This window comes from Corythoichthys intestinalis, chromosome 17 (assembly GCF_030265065.1).
Source record: "Corythoichthys intestinalis isolate RoL2023-P3 chromosome 17, ASM3026506v1, whole genome shotgun sequence".
NCBI classification, from domain to species: domain Eukaryota; kingdom Metazoa; phylum Chordata; class Actinopteri; order Syngnathiformes; family Syngnathidae; genus Corythoichthys; species Corythoichthys intestinalis.
Genome location: NC_080411.1, coordinates 29,020,103 through 29,034,140, shown reverse-complemented (window position 1 = coordinate 29,034,140; position 14,038 = coordinate 29,020,103). Strand labels below are relative to the sequence as shown.

Sequence of the window (14,038 nt, the reverse complement as noted above, 5' to 3'; positions counted from 1 at the left end):
TCACTCCAAATCACGATCAAAACCATTCAAGTCTTCATCCACAGTATCACTTGTGAACAACTGGACCAACTTGAAGTAGAGGGCATGCTTTGAGTATAAGTATCAATATATGTCTCATGTGAGTATAAGTGGCAGGTCCAGCAAAACTCTGAAAAGTGCGACTTATAGTCCAGAAAATATCGTACATTCCCTTGTTTTATGTTTAGTTTAGCAGTAAACTAAACTAACAACTAAAAGTGAATAGAAAAAGAGCCCACTACCTGCAAAACGAGTGTTGTGGTGGCATGGCAAATGACTAGTTAGCAAGGGCGTAGGTTTGGTTACATTATTGGTAGGGACGATACAATTACATAACTTGCTTGTAAAGTTTTTGCTGGGAACAGGACATTAATAAGACCAAACAGATTGGGTGAACGGGGGTCTAGGCTACATTTCTCACGAATATAAACCTAATTAATTGGTAGCCTAAATGATCAATGCAAAATAAATATGTATTGACTTATACTAACTTTCATATGTATTGGTTCTGGTGATACACCGTTAGATTCAAACCTTTGTTTTCAAAAACTACCCAAAAAAACATTTAGAAAACTTCCAGAAGAAATGTCTGGATTTTATTAGCAAATTTAAATTACAATATTTAATTTAGAACATAATTTATATTTACATACACAATGAATACAAACTTGTGAATAATCTCTTAACAACCCAGGCATGCAAAAAAAAAACACATTTGTCGTAAGACAACTCAGCATTGTCTGTCTAAATAAAGAAATAAAATATAACAGAAAAAAATTTTAGTCAGAGAATAACAAAAATAAGAAAATAAAAATGGAGCCTTCCTCTAGGCAAAAGACTACCGTACTCCTGTTGTGCACAAGCACAGCCAAACTCAAAAAAAAAAAATGAAAGCATATTTAGGCTGTTTTAAGACCTCATAAACAAAATAAAAAAGTTAATTGGGTAGAAGGGGGGAAACCTCGGTGCACTACATTTCTCACAGTTTAATTAATGTTAACAGTAGAAAACACATACAGGAGGACATTCTGTCTAAGCAGCTTGCTACTCGAGTTTTGCAAGTTAGCAAATTCACACAGTTTAATGTTAAGCTAACTCTGATGAAGGTCAGACTTTCAGTACCAAAATTAGTGGTGTTCTCCCCACGTCCACAACATTTACCTCTTTTTACATCACTTACAGTGGCTGTGGTGGCCCCAAAAAAACCTTCTAATATTCCTCCTCTTTGAAGTGGGTGGAGAAGGTTGCGTATTGTCGACATTTTGTTTTTCTGTTGAGGCTGTGAGTGCGTATGTGTGTGTGTGGTGGGGTGGGGGTTCAAGTCATCAGCTAATCAAACGTGTGTTTAAAGCAAAAAATGGACTGGCACATTCAGCAAGGGGAAAGAGGTCAATGCAAGTCTGAACATAAGGAAAATAATTCACTTAATAATGGTAGGGTCAGTTCTATCTTTACAAAATATGGGAAGACAAGGTAAATTACCTATATAAGTGAAGTCATTTTATAATGCAAATTAGGTTTATTAAAAGTTGGTGGGGACAGTTCGAGCATCCTGAAAAGTTGGTAGCGTTATGTCCATACCGTCACATCAGTTCAACAATATGGTCAGTTAATTAAAAACTTTACATTCTCCATATTTGTGAATGTGTTTGTAAATGTTCATTTGTCTATACATGCCCTGTGATTGGCTGACTATCAGTTCAGAGTGAACAAGGATAGGCTCCAGTACCCTGCAACCCCAGTACAGAGAATGGATGGATGGATGGATGGATGGATGGATGGATGGATGGATGGATGGATGGATGGATGGATGGATGGATGGATGGATGGATGGATGGATGGATGGATGGATGGATGGATGGATGGATGGATGGATGGATGGATGGATGGATGGATGGATGGATGATAGTTTGCGTCTACGAACAACACGGCTGACAACAGAGATGAGCTTGTTTGCAAAAGCCTGTATGGTCAGTGTAAAAAACTTGGTTGCTATCACCGCTAGGAAACTGACAACATACGCAGATTCAGTTTGACTTTCGATGCTTTTTTGCACAAAAATCCGAGAGGAAGTGGATTGAGAAGTAGTGACTCATGAATAGGCAGGTGAACACTGTACCTTTTTTTTTTTTTTTTTTTTTAACATTTGATTAGTTAATTCATAGAAAGGTGTGGTTTATGACAATAGGCACCTGATGTGTGTTGTTCCCCTCAACAGTGCCATGCCTAGGGAAAGTTAGCAAAACTGGATGAAAACATAGTGGAGTATTTAGCTGCTGAAAAAGCCAAATGTTTCCCTCAGGGCTCTCACGGAGAGAAAAACAGAAGCGTAAGGAGAGTGATAATTGGAGCACTCCGGGTGAATGCTAATTACGCTTGTGTCTGCCGTGCGTCTGCATGGGCAAATGTTTGGAAGCTCAACTTTGGCTTTGAACATAAGGAAGGATAAAAATCATTAGATGTTTTGCGTGCACGTTGTTTTGAAGCCAAGGAGTTCAAATAGCATTTTAATTTGGAATCCTGCAAATAATGGATATCTGGAAGGCACAACAGCAATTTGGCTGGAGCGAGTGTTACGCTTTTGTAGCATTTCCACACTCTGGTTGTTTATTTTGCCTTGCTGACACATAACTTATCTTTACATTTTAAGATAAGCATTGGTGTTTGTCTCTCAATGTGAAGTAACAAGAGGTTGCTTGAATGGCATTTCTTATCACTCTTCCTTTCCCTAAGGAAGTCAAGGTTGCTTCCAACTTTTCCGTGGATGTGAGTGCCAGCATAGATTTGTACCATCTGTCTGCTATGGACCAACAATGGCACGTTTGATATGAAAATCCCGTCGTAAGTGGGCTAATAGATTGTGACGAGCACACTATGACAGCACAAGGCAATTTTGTGCCAAGTAAATTCAAAGTCAGCATAAATGTTTGATGTTTTCTAGACAAGAGACTAATTGTTCTTGTGCTTGTTTTTCTAGGAGAGTGTTGCCCTGCTGTAAAACAACGCCTGTATATTTAGCCCCTGTTCCACTGTGTATCTTGTGTCGAGTGAGAGCCCTTGTTTAAGGTGCCCCAATAAATAACCTTTGTACTTCTATACACGCCATGTTAAATGAAATTAATTTTAAAAATAGTTGAATTAAAAAATTAGACTACATAAGTTTGAAAATAAATTTGTGATCTAATACACTGAAAGGACAGACAACACCTCGTGTAAATAATCATGCAAAAGACGGCTGCTCAGACTATTTCAGTATGCAAATTGTAAATTTTTTAGACCTCTGATATTAGAAAAAAATAATGTTTAAACAGAAAAAATGACACTGCTCATGAGCGCAGCCATTTTGTAACATCAATAATACCCATGTACATACACACTATTAAACTGCACAGGGGTTTGTGATAATGAGTATTAATGACATCATGAGGAAGGAAGGGCAATTTGGGGTACTCACATTTAATTGGCTAAAATAGCGCTAACATTGATGAAAGTGGTCAATTCCTAGAAATGCTGGCCTTTATTTACGTTTTCTCCACTATTCGGGGATGTTGCCGTTTGCCCCAACCCCCCACCCCCACCCCACCGCCCCCGCTGAGATGCACATGATAAAGATGTCTGTCTCTATAAATAAGTGCAAATAGGTAAGCATATCGATTTTATATAAATAATTTATGTATCAAATGAAAAAGCAACAACTTGCGAACCAGCTGAGAAATTGTAAGAGTACAGGGATTTTTTTTTTTTTTTTTTTTTAATTTAAAAACTGGTGTTATGTACAGTACTGTGACAAGTTATGTGTTACATTGATTACTGAGGGACTGAAAATACCAAAATGTCAATAAGTTTGGGCTCATTTGATTATGAAATTGCAAAGTAAAAAGGAAAATCTTTTTCATTGTACACAGAAATGAAAAACAATCAAATATAACAGTAACCACTTTTTTTTTTTTTTTTTTTTAAATGGGTGTAAAATTAGATATGATGCAACCTAAAATTAATTCAAATAAATAACAAAATGTAATGAATAAAACCCACAAATCACATCATAAATAATCCCATTTCAAATATGTATTTTAAATGAAAAATTACTTTGCAATAAGACACAGAAACCAGGATATTAAAATCTAGAGAAACGGTTTGATTTGTCATTGTCATGTTATGTATACTGTAAATATTTTTAATTTATTCATACGTTGAAATATTTTCCCCTATTTTTTTTGTGTGTGTATGTTCCATGACACGGGGGAATTAAACCTGTTTCTTTGTTTTCTTATCATATCAATTATTTTTTTTTAAATTTGAAGGAGTTCCTAAAATAGTTTCTTATAAAATCATGTAATGTGGTTCCCAGGGGGGCTTGAGAAGCTGGTGGCTAATGCTGGCCCACGTCACATATACATTTTGTACATATACTAGTATATGTACATTGCTTTCCATGAATTCTTTTTTTTTTTTTTTTTAAATCAAATTTACAATCTGTAGTAGTAACTGAAACTATTTCAGTGGCATTACTTTGTAGTACCTTGTACAAGGCACATACAAACACATATTCATTCTATAGCAACTGTATACTAATGGGATTCCCTCAGTCAATGTTTCCTCCCCGATGTGAAACTTTGTGGATCCCCCCCTTTCGGAACACACACACGCAGTGACATATATGCAAGGGAAGCACTGTGCTGGAATCTGCAAAGCTCGCACCAATGGAAGCATCCCGCTCATCGGAGCATCCCGTAAAGATGCACAGCCTAAGAAAATAACACCCACATCTGCAATAAAGTCCATCCGCGGTTATCTCGACACACACACAAACACACACACATCCACAAACACAAGGCAGTGAAGCAACCAGGATATGAGCACATGACCCCTCTAGTGGGAACCCAAAAAAAATCGTTGACGCATGTCTGGAATGCCTTTGAATAGAAACATGTTGGGGAAAAAGATACACGCACAACAACGGAGCCATAGATGATAATTGTCCAAACAAGAGGCTACTTAGTGTAGCTCGTCTTATCGCCACGGCGATGCCAAACTGAGTCACACGTACCACGTCTCTCTCCTCCTCCGGTCCTCGCATCCCTCCGGCGTTGCTCGTTATTCCCACCGCCGACTTCTTCCTCCGGATGTCTCCCGTCGCTCTCTTGCTCTTTGTCCCCCACCCCCCTCCCCGCCTTGGTCTCCCCTTCACGTGGGGACCTTGCTGGGCATCCCTGGGAGCTGGCTGCCCGGCAGTCGGAGCGCTGCGAGTGGAAGTGAACGGACAGGAGGGGGAGCAAGACGACAAGAGTGAGCAAACAGGCAGTGTTCTCATGTGCTCAGCCGCCCTCCCCTCCCCCTCCATCACTGATGCTGTGGTTTGCCCCCCACAAACACACACGCACTTTGCTTCGCTCTGACCATTGTGACCTCCTCTCGGTTGTGGCCATGCATGCTCTCTCTCTGTCCTTATGAAGTGGGAGGGTTGGTGGAGTCGAATGAAACAGCAGATTATATACAGTTGTGGAAAAAGAGCAAGAAAGTGGGGAAATGAGGAGCTGGACATTTGGTTTTGGAATGGATACCAAGGTCAACCAGAGAGGAAAAACATGCATATTAGATTTATTGAACATTTCAAATTATCCATTGTGTTAAACGGTTGTTTGTCAACTTGGTCCTGCGACAGCTTCAGGGTGTTCTTCACCTCTTAGCCATAAAGAGCTATAGAGGAAGATCCAACAATCTAGAAAACTTCAGAGGATAAACAGTGCAGATAATGCAGAGAATAGATAGATTAATTGATGGACATACTGAGATACGAGTGACCTGGCGAACATCTCTCTAACTCTTTGGAGACACAATCTTCCCTTTTTTGTTGTTGTTGTTGTTGTTGTAGGACATTTTGTAAGTATATTCTAGGCATGTAAGCACATCAGTCCTCATCAGAGGCAATTTAAAAAAAAATGTATTTGGGCCGATTAATTACATGAATTAGTTGCAGAATTAAAATGGCTAGTCTGTTATTCGTTGATGAATCAAAATTAAATTTTGTAGGTATATTCTTGAACTAGATTTTTCATATTTTTGTCTCAACGCTAATTAATTACATTAATAAACCGTGCAATTACAATTGCTAGTCCTCTGTTATTCGTGGATGGATGAGAATTAAATTTGGTCGGTACATTTTAGGGATTTATAGGCATGGATCATAGGAACACATTTTAAAATATTGCAGAGACATTGAAGTATTTTTTTATCGCAGGTCAGATTAATTACCGTATTTTCGGACTATAAGTCGCCGTTTTTTTTCATAGTTTGGCTGGGGGTGCAACTTATACTCAATAGCGACTTATGTGTGGAATCATTAACACATTATGATATCATTTCACATTTTATTTTGGTATTTTGGAGTGACACTGATGGTTTGGTAAACTTGTTAGCATGTTCTTTATGCTATAGTTATCTGAATAAATCTTAATAGCTGTGGCCACGTTCGTGTTCTGCCTTTGGCTATGTGTGTTCAATTGTATTATTGACTTTTTTATTTTGAAATGCATGCTTTTAGTTTGTGGCGCTTTCACGCCCATATGGGGGCGCACTCGCACTAGTTTACATGAAGAAGAGCGCTCACACGCTAGAAGAAGATGGACATTTACGCAGCTGTGAGTGAGTGGGCGAGTTAGCAAGAGAGAAACACAGCTGCGAACCTACGTTCATTGTTTATGCTTGAAAAATACTGTATCTCTGCAGAAGCAACGCCTGTGTGTATCATCTTTTCTGTTGCTGTTGTGTGTTTTCCACCCGCGATCGGACACTTAGAGCCAGTTGTGTGGTTGTTTGAACGATGTGCTAATGCTAGCGAACGCATGCTAACCGTTTGTCATTGCTGTAATGGCGCCTAATTATTATTTATTTACGTTGATGCGAACCTGTTTGGTATCGAGGACGAAATTGATTCAGCAAGTTATACGGACGTCAAGCATCGTCACTTGGGAGTTTAGCTCGCTGTATAGCCAGGACCGAGCCGTAGCGTCCTGGTGAGGACAGTATATTCGCATTTCGTTGTTCATGCACTGTACACTGTACACTTATTCAGCATTTTGTTCTCGATTGTATTTTTATATTTAATTGCCTTTCAAGATGACATATCTGTTCTATGTGTTGGATTTTATCAAGTAAATTTCACCCAAAAATGCGACTTATACTCCGGTGCGACATATATACGTTTTTTTTTCTCTTCGTTGGGCATTTTATGGCTGGTGCGACTTATACTTAGATGTGACTTGTAATCCGAAAAATACAGTACATTATTTAATTACGGAGTTTAAAATTCTACTTCGTAAGTTATTCATGGACAGATCAAAATTTAATTTGGTTGGTTTGGTATTCTACGAATGTATACACATTGATTCTTGGAGCCCCATTTCAAATGTTTTGTCTCAGAGCTGATTAATTAAATTCATAATTTGCAGACTTATTCTTGCCTGTAGGTTTCGAGTTAGCCAGTAGAGGGAGCTCAGCTGTTTTAGTTCATTTTGAACTGGTACCCTTTTTCCCTTAAAAATGTTATTGTTGTACCTGTTCAATGACAATAAAGGCATTCTATTCTATTTTGATACTTTATATGTTTTTATGTAAAAAAATAAATAAAATAAAAAAACATTTAAATTTAATGTATTTATTTTTATATTTTATTTATTCTTCCTCGCTGGCAGCCAGTAAGTTTTAAAAATAATAACAAATGAGTACCTAATAAAGGTTTGATTGTTTCATTGTTTATATATAATTTTTATTTCTAAATTTTATTATTGATTTTCATTATTTTATTTATTTTGTCATTGAATCCCATTTTGCCATTGAAATTAGATCTCATTTTGGACAGGGCATGAAGCAAGATTTGAGGGGACAGAGTGAGACACAGAAGAGAGATGGGAACAGACAGGTTGGATTATTTTACAGATAGCTCTTATATGAGTGGGAGCAGCACCGCGGTGGGTAGCGTGACCGGGAGGATAATAGAGACGTTTGGAGATGCCTGCAGTGGCCAACTGCATGAAAACATCACTTCTATAGTTCAGCTCTCCGATGAGTTGTTTTCATATACTACGTGCCAAAGGATGTGGAATGAAAGGGTGCATTGTAAATGTGAGAAAGTTTTGATTAGGGGATGGACTAAGTTTGCTTGTCAGGAGTGACTCAGCATGGCTAGTCTGATTTTCACGCTACACCTCATTTCATTCAAATCAATCCTCACTTATTTTTTTGTTGTTTTCATTTTTGTTGTTGCTTCAATAGCAAGTGTTTGATAGTATATGAAACTCTTTGCATATGGTTTTATTTCAGCAAATGACCGTACCCTATAGTTGTCTCACCAATGCCGCACCATATTCTTTTTAAGCGAATCACGAGCACAAAAGTATTCACATATTCATGCACGTTCCCAAACTTGTCTGCACTCGTGATTTCTCATAGACTGTTTATATCCGTAGTTTTGTCAGTTATTACTGTTTAAATGGATTAGACGTTTATCGTCGTCAGTGGTCCTCAATGAGAACAGTTTAATTGCATGATTCTCTGAAGAAGCCTCCTACTATTGGTTGCCATCAAGTAGGTCATGCTGAAATACAGTAGTTGAAACAGCGACGACTATGTTTACGAAATTGTCTTTTATTTTGAAGGTTTAGCATTGGACGGAACGTTTTTGTAAAATAACCTAAATACAATTTCTTTCAGTGGCATGTACAGTATGTATGCCTCACAGTTCTGAGATCATGTGTTCGATCCCGGGCTCTGGCCTTACTGTGTGGCGTTTGCATGTTATTCCCATGCCTGCGTGGCTTTTCTCCGGGTACGACGGTTTCCTCCCATACCCCAAAAACATGCATGGTAGGCTGATTGACCAATTCAAATTGGCCCTGTGTGTGCGTGAGTGGTTGTCTTTCTTGTTGTGCCCTGCAATGGCTGGGAACCAATCCAGGTGTACCCGCATATTGCCCATAGTTTGGTGAGAAAAAGCCCCCTGCAGTTCGGAATATGAATGAATGAATGAATGAATGAATGAATGAATGAATAATAAAGGGAACACTAACGTAGCATGTTACAGAGCTGAATGAATGAAATAATTCATCAATATGAAAATCAAATGTATCAACAAATGAAGGTCTGGATTTTGAGTTACACTCAAAATTAAAGTGGGAAAAACACTACAGACTGATCCAACTTTGATGTAATGTCCTTTAAATAAGTCAAAATGAGGCTCAGTAGTGTATATGACCTCCGTGTCCCTGTATGACCTCCCTGCAATGCCTGGGCATGCTCCTGATGAGGCGGCGGATGTTCTCTTGCGGGATCTTCTCTTAGATCTGGACCAGGGCATGACTGAGCTCCTGGACCGTCTAAGGAGCAACCTGGCAGCCTGTAGGAGATTCTCGGAGACAGGTAGTTACTCCAGGAGAGATGGACAGGGCCTTAGAAGGTCCTTAAACCCTCAGCAGGATCAGTATCCCCTCCTTTGTTCAAGGATGAACAGGATGAGCACTGCCAGAGCCCTACAAAATGACCTCCAGAAGGCCACTGGTGTGAATGTTTCTGACCAAACAATCAGAAACAGGCTCAATTTGGATGGCCTGATTTGACATAGACCACCAGATTTTGCAACTACGCCACTGGCTCTGTGGTCTTCACCGAAGTAAGCAAGTTTTAACCTGAGAACATGTGACAGACGTGAAAGGATCCGCAGATGCCGAGGAGAACGCTATGCTGCCTGCAACATCATTCAGCATGACCGGTGTGGCGGTAGGTCCTTGATGGTCAGGGGAGGCATATCCCTGAAAGCACACACAGACTTCTACAGGTTAGATAATGGCACCCTGACTGCTATTAGGTATCGGGATGAAATCCTTGGACCATTGTCATAAGCTAAGCTGGTGCAGTGGGACCTGGGTTGCTCCTGGTCCACGACATTGCCCAACCTCATGTGGCTGGAGTATGAAAGCAGTTCCTGAAGAAAGAAGGAATTGATAACATCGACTGCCCCCCCCCCCCCCCCCCCATTATATCCAAGTTGGATCAGCCGGTAGTGTGTTTTTCCACTTTAATTTTGTTGTCAGCACATTCAACTATGGAAAGAAAAAAAGTATTTTATACAAATATTTCGTTCTATCATACTTAAGATGTATTACTTTAGTGTTCCCTTGATTTTTTTTTTAGCAGTGTTGTGTCAATTCTACTAAAAGGCTGGACAGATTTCCACTCTCAAGTTTTGAAAGGAGTGATTTGCACCTTTCCTTTATAGTTTGCACACAGTCTACCTTTTTGTGATCACGTCGCCACCTGTGGAGTACAACAACAATGTTCACATAGCATCTCCTCAACACCTCCAGGAGTGAGACATCCTATCCCATTTTTATCAGCTGCGATCACTTCATCGCCCCCATCCGCCTCCACCTTCTCCCACTTTCCCCCTCGCTCCACCACCACCAGAATCACATTAGCATTCTTGTGTAGATTGTGTTTTCGTATCTCTTGGGCATTCAGCATTTACACTTCACATGCTCTCGTTTTTGATAATAATCAATTGAGGGAATTTGAGATGCGAAGAAAAAAATGGGGGCACAAGTGCTCCATGCATAAACGGCAACCCATTAGGGGTTTAATGTGTATCATTACAAAGAATCACAATCATCAGAATGGGCCTTATTGCAAAGACATTTGTGCAGATACAAACAAGTAATTTATTCAATATGACAGTGACTACGCAAGAAAACAATCATCATTAAAAAAAAACCTAGAAATAAAATCCCCCAATAATAAAATGCATTCAGATACTATTGTGAAGGAGAAATTCATGAATCATAGCCATTAGCTGATAACTGATATCGTCATCTCAGGAGGCATAACATTTGCTGTCATTTACATTGAGTAAATTGTCCCTCTAGAATCAATTTAATGAAACATTTTTTTTTTTTTTTTTAAGAAAATCATGAAAGTATAGTTTATGTATATATAGGGCATCAAATCACATGTAAGTCGATTAAAAATTGTGTCTCTTATGCGAAATGTTTAGATGACAACTTGAAGCAAAATGGAGTGCACTACTTGGCTGTAACCAGCACGGGTGCAGTGCTGGCTTATTAACAACAAAACCATTAAAAAATAATAATAATAATCATTTTGGACAATACAGTTGGAGTACATTTAGAAAACTCCAAAGATTATTTTCCCCAAAAAATTTTTAAAGTTTGGAAAAAAAATGTACTTATTTACATATTTTTGTGCTGTGTCATCATTAAACTTACTATACAGTATTTATTCACTACAGCATAGCAAAATACTCCATTTTCTAATGACAAACATCTTTTTTTGATGTATTCCCAAATTTCTCTGGAGCATCCATCACAGGAGATACAAAGCTAGATATGTGATGAGCTGATTTTAGTCATAACTAGCAGTATGGCCCGGCGTTGTTTGGGTTTGTACAACCGAATGGCAGATAAAACAGACTTTTTTCAGAGAAGCACCTGTAATGTAGTAATAGTAAAAAGACACGATAAAGGGGTTAATGGCAAATGGCTTTTCCATCAATGTATACTGTATTGTGGCAAACAACATGGAGAAGAATGAGAGAGACCGTTTTTATGTTTCACGCTTGCTGCTCTTGTGCCCCATCCACCGCACGACCCCCAGAAACAGCACCTTTATTGAACAGAAAACCCCAGAGCATAACAACGGCAACCACCACTCTCAGTCAGGTTACCACAATTACCCATGAACCATTGCGGGCGTAACACACAATAAATGACAGCTGCTACAGTACAAATACCCAGCCAAAATGAATCCCTTAATAATATTCTGGAAAATTATACTTATTTTTTAAAAAATCCAGCATCTTGTTGTGGAGTACTTAAAGCCACAACATATCATAACAGCACATTTAAATTTGTACATGAAACCGTAACGTTTTAAAGCCAACTGTGACAATGCATTCGGAAGAGAAGCATCTTTTGCCCAAAAGACAGCCATGTCGCCTTCACAATCAGGGATTTGCTATGCTAATTTTTGGAGTTTCGAATTAATTTTCAGCTCTAAATGAAGGCCTACAGAAATCAAACCAATCTAAGAACACTGCCAGAAACAAAGTACAATTGTGTAAAATTTTGTCAAAATCCGCCCAGCCGTTTTGGATTACATAGGGAACGAACACACACAGAGACACCCACACACAAAGTTCCATTTATATATGAGTATACTGTAGATATACAGTGGGGCAAATAAGTATTTAGTCAACCACTAACTGTGCAAGTTCTCCCACTTGAAAAGATTAGAGAGGCCTGTAATTGTCAACATGGGTAAACCTCAACCATGAGAGACAGAATGTGGAAAAAAAATCACATTGTTTGATTTTTAAAGAATTTATTTGCAAATCATGGTGAAAAATAAGCATTTGGTCAATACCAAAAGTTCATTTCAATACTTTGTTATGTACCCTTTGTTGGCAATACCGGAGGCCAAGCATTTCCTGTAACTCTTCACAAGTTTTTCACACACTGTTGCTGGTATTTTGGCCCATTCTTCCATGCAGATCCCCTCGAGAGCAGTGATGTTTTGGGGCTGTCGTTGAGCAACACGGACTTTCAACTCCCTCCACAGATTTTCTATGGGGTTGAGATCTGGAGACTGGCTAGGCCACTCCAGGACCTTGAAATGCTTCTTACGAAGCCACTCCTTTGTCCCCCTGGCTGTGTGTTTGGGATCACTGTCATGCTGAAAGACCCAGCCACGTCTCATCTTCAATGCCCTTGCTGATGGAAGGAGATTTTCACTCAAAATCTCTCAATACATGGCCCCATTAATTCTTTCCTTTACACAGATCAGTCGTCCTGGTCCCTTTGCAGAAAAACAGCCCCAAAGCATGATGTTTCCACCCCCATGCTTCACAGTGGGTATGGTGTTCTTCGGATGCAATTCAGTATTCTTTCTCCTCCAAACACGAGAACCTGTGTTTCTACCAAAAAGTTCTATTTTGGTTTCATCTGACCATGACACATTCTCCCAGTCCTCTTCTAGATCATCCAAATGCTCTCTAGCGAACCTCAGACGGGCCTGGACATGTACTTTCTTCAGCAGGGGGACACGTCTGGCAGTGCAGGATTGGAGTCCCTAGCGGCGCATTGTATTACTGATAGTAGCCTTTGTTACTGTGGTCCCAGCTCTCTGTAGGTCATTCACTAGGTCCCCCCGTGTGGTTCTGGGATTTTTGCTCACCGTTCTTGTTATGATTTTGACGCCACGGGGTGAGATCTTGCATGGAGCCCAAGATCGAGGGAGAATATCAGTGGTCTTGTATGTCTTCCATTTTCTAATAATTGCTCCCACAGTAGATTTCTTTACACCAAACGTATTACCTATTGCAGATTCCGTCTTCCCAGCCTGGTGCAGGTCTACAATTTTGTCTCTCGTGTCCTTTGACAGCTCTTTGGTCTTGGCCATAGTGGAGTTTGGAGTAGGGATGGGAATCGCAATACGATTCCAATTCCGAACCGGTTCCTAGTGTTTCGAGGCCTCGACATCACAATGAAAAAGCCTTAACGATCCCTTTAATGATTCCTAAAGACGCACATTGCGTCGTGACGTGTCTTGTTGTCTAGACGCATCAAACTAGCATGGCGCCAAGAACCACTCGCTCCAAAGTTTGGCTACACTTCACCAGGAAAGAGGGTGGATATGAAAGGTTACGATGGTTTAGCACGAGCATTGCCGCCGTAAACATAACAATGACAGCACGTAGGTTCAAACGCTCGAAAGTGTGTCTTCACTTCACGAGGAAACATTACAACAAAGCGACTTGCAGTCATTGCAGGGTGGAGATAACTGCATCGGGAGGGAATGAATACGACTGCACAGAGACGCTAAGGCTCAGCCTAAACGAAAGCCAATGCAGCCTAACGAAAGGATCATTGAGGGGAGCATTCACACTGATGAAACACCGGCGGCAACAGAATCACCGAATGGTTTGTTTTGCATTTCTTTTTGTGAAGCTGAT

At 39.7% G+C, this 14,038-nt stretch overlaps 1 protein-coding gene across 3 annotated transcripts in view; it reads right to left on the bottom strand.

Moving 5' to 3' along the window:
* The window catches only part of LOC130906019 (mucin-2), a 90,447-nt gene extending 85,176 nt beyond the window's left edge, over positions 1-5,271 (bottom strand). For 2 of the 3 annotated variants that reach the window (XM_057819883.1, XM_057819884.1), the window contains exon 1: positions 5,069-5,270. The gene's annotated coding sequence lies outside the window, so the exon portion shown is untranslated. Of the gene's footprint in view, positions 1-5,068 lie in introns of all 3 variants that reach the window. The other variant, XM_057819885.1, reaches the window with a different exon arrangement.
* Between the last annotated feature and the right edge of the window lie 8,767 nt (positions 5,272-14,038).